Source organism: Oryctolagus cuniculus, chromosome 15 (genome assembly GCF_051225735.1).
Source record: "Oryctolagus cuniculus isolate XC-2025 breed Fujian yellow rabbit chromosome 15, ASM5122573v1, whole genome shotgun sequence".
NCBI lineage: Eukaryota > Metazoa > Chordata > Mammalia > Lagomorpha > Leporidae > Oryctolagus > Oryctolagus cuniculus.
Window position 1 is genome coordinate 13800001 of NC_142881.1, and position 3586 is coordinate 13803586.

Here is a 3586-nt window from a genome sequence, read left to right on the forward strand (position 1 = left end):
GTTGGAAAGGCAATGAGGCTGAAGATGTGGTGCCCGGTAGATCACTGGAAGGGCTTTCGCTTTTACTCTGATATAAGGTGGGAAGCCACTGGAGGGTTCTAACAGAACCATGACATGGTGTAACTTCAGAAGGCTTTTATGTTGAGAATAGACTGGAGTAGGGTGAGGGTGCATGCAGAGACCAGCTGAGAGGGCGACTGTAATACACAGCCAAGAGAAAATGCTGGCCAAGATCAGAGCGGTCGCAATGGAGTTGTTGGAAACACTCAGGTTCTGCACATATTTTGAAGGATAATCCAAAAGGATTTGTTGGCAGCAAGGTATAACTAAAAGGAAAATCAAGGAAGGTACCAAGGTTTGAGGCTGGAGCACCTGAAAGACTGGAATTACCTATAACTGAGATGGAGAAAACTTTGGGACAAACAGATTTGGGAACAGATGTCGAGATCAGTTGGGGATAGGCAGATTCAACATGAATTAGACACCAAAGAAGAATAGAGTTCAAAGGAGAAGTTAAGCTGCAGAGACTGAATTTGGAAGTCATAAATTTTAGGTGCCAGAAGACTGAATACAAAGGTACACTATAGAAAATTAAACATGGGGCCCAGCTTTGTGGCTCAGCGGGTTAAGCCGCCACTTGCAACACGGGCATCCCATATCAGAGGGCCGTGTCCCAGCTACTCTGCTTCACATGCAGCTCTCGGCTAATGAGCCCTAGAAAGCACCAGATAATGGGTGTCCTGCCAAATACCTGGGGTCCTGCCACCCATGTGGGAGATCGGGATGGCGTTCCTGGTTCCTGCTTCAGCCTTGTCCAGATCTGGCTATTGCAGCAATCTGGGGAGTGAGGCAGTGGGTGCAAAAGCTAGCTCACTTGCTCACGCTCTCTCTCTGTCACTCTACTACTTGAGTAAACACTTACATCTTATTAAAAAATCAGTAGATGTGCTAAGGGTGTTACAAATGTGATGAAGACATAAGTATTTATTTTCAGGCAGCTGCATACAGATATGTTAAGTACTATAGAAATTACATATTATCTACATTTCCTATAAATGTGCATTTTGTTATTTTTTTTAATTTGGCAGTTATCTCTCCTCAAGTCCCTCCCTACCCAGTTTGGTTCTCACAGTCAATTACAATCACTGCTATGTGTAGACCTTGGGTTTCTCGGCTTCTTTTGCTCCACTTGGCTTAATCACAACTGTAGACAAATTCAGCACTTCACCTACTTCCTGCCTGTACCTGTGTGGCTGAATTTTCCTGGAGAAAATCACCCATGCTGCCTGTCTCACACTGGATTCATGTTTATTAAACTGAACTAGATCCTAAAGCTACCCAGCATCATCTTACGCTTTCCTAGGCCATTTGTTTTTCCAGGTTGTTTCATTCTTCCCCAGCCCACTGAAACCCATTACTTCCCAGCCTTCCAACCATCTTGGCTCATGACCTTGTTTCCTTCTTCAATTAAAAAATAGAAACAAAGAAAAGAGAATTTCCACAGGCTCACAGCACCACATTAAGCCAGCTATCCCCAAATACCTGCCCATCTACTCTGCCTTCTCTTTTGTCACAAGAGATGAACTGTCCTTGTCCCCAACAAAGGCCAGCACTGTCTCCCATGCATAAGGCCCCTTCTCCTCTCACCTCCCGAAAGCTAGCACTCCACAGCACCGTCCTCCACTCTGCTGCACGTTTTCCTGTCTGCAGTCAGTGCCCTCGTACACAAGCAAGCTCTCACATACCTCTCACCACCTCCCACTCCCAGGGACTGACTTCTCTTACCTTCACGTGGCTTCACCCTCCCGGCCACCCTGTCCGGGCCTCCTCAACCTCCACGAGTGTTTCTGGGTAGTTTTCTTTGCTAGCCTCCACACCCCCATCTTCCTGATTTCGTAGTGAGGGAGTGACCTGGACTTTCCTCTCTACCTGAAGTCATTCCCTGGGTGATCTCATCTCTGTTCATGGCTTTAAAGCCACATCATAGAAGACAAGGACAGACTTTGCCCATTTTATTATTCTGCCTCCCCACTCTAACTGCTTCCAGCATTCAACCCTGGACCAGGAAAATCCTGTAAAATAGAGCATGGTTCCCAGAACATATGATTGTCTTATCTCTTTTATTTTTTTAGTCCATAAAAAAGAGCTGGGGTTCATGGACTGAAAATACAGAACTGAACGCTAGAGGTTGGCTGCCACCAGCTAGTGCCACAACTTCGCACCATTTACCTGTACTTGGTTTCTTTACCTGTGAAAACAGTTACCGTTTATTGATTCCTCCTAATTATTATGTCCTAGATTCCATGCTTAGCATTTTACATGAATTATCTAATGCAGTGTGCTCAACCACATGAGGTTACTTTTATTATTGTATTGGCTTTACAGATAAAGAAACTTTGGCTTAGAAAGGTTAAGTACTTGTTTAGAGTTAAGCAACTACCAAACAGTATAAACAGGACCAAATAGAAGCAGATTAGATACTCAAACCAGTGACTGAACTGAAGATAAGACTCAATGATGTCTTCTAAGGACCAAACTATCTCAGACATTTATATGGCACTTTAAAAGAAAGGTGTGTGTCTGCCTACATGATTTCTTTCAGCACTAGAATTCTTATAGTCTATTTTGGCTAACACATCAATTAACTAATTATTATACTTATAAGTACAATACTGAATCCTAGTAGTAAGAACAGATAAAGCCAGTAATTAATATTTAGTAATGAATAAGGAGTCCATAGTGGAAGGAACACAGGTCAATATAGTTATATATAAGAAATGTCTACAGACCAATATATTTCAAAAAACATGAACCATATGGGAAAAAACAACATGTATGTACCAATCAAATTTAATAATTTATTGATCCAAGTATTTATTGAACATCTATCGAATCATATTGAAATGAGAAATTTGTATCTGTTTTCTCATCTGTTGCTACATACCCATCATAGAAGTGAATAAATTGAGATTTTAATAGAGAAGTTATGCCCAAAGCCATATGCCTAGTAAGTGGTCTATCTGGGAGCCCAAAACAAGACTATCTAGAAACTTTTATATCATTGTAAATAGATGCTTTGGATATGCTCACCAGATTCACTCAGTATTTGGAAAAGGATGTCTTTACATTACATAATTTTATAATAAATAGAAACAAAAATAGAAATAATATTTCAAATATATTCATAAATACAGGATACTTCTTTAGAATGAAACTAGTAATAGTAATTTCTTTTAAAAATCAATGTCAATTATATTTTTGATGTGAATATGCTCATAATTTTAAATGATGAGTCTTACCTCTTGATATGCCAAAGAAAAGGAGTGCAGCAATCCAAGTTGCAAGCATCTAATTTGATTTAAAAATCACATAAAATCTTCATGAATATCATTATGTATAAAGGCACTGCACTATAAAATACTAAGTGGTTGGTTTGTTTGTTTTTCAAAACAACATCATTCAATATTTAAACTCTAGGTCCAAAAGAACATATACCTCTCACCACCTTCCATTCCCAAGGACTGCAAAGTACATCAAATTATTGGGATGTGCCTCACATCTTATGATTGGTGATGAAAACTTCTTT

The 3586-nt window shown here is 40.1% G+C and overlaps 1 protein-coding gene across 1 annotated transcript in view; it reads right to left on the reverse strand.

The window, feature by feature from the left end:
- The window catches only part of LOC100339265 (pancreatic triacylglycerol lipase), a 101293-nt gene extending 99450 nt beyond the window's left edge, over window positions 1–1843 (reverse strand). The window contains exon 1 of the mRNA XM_008270572.5: window positions 1786–1843. The gene's annotated coding sequence lies outside the window, so the exon portion shown is untranslated. The remainder of the gene's footprint in view (window positions 1–1785) is intronic.
- Window positions 1844–3586: the final 1743 nt, after the last annotated feature.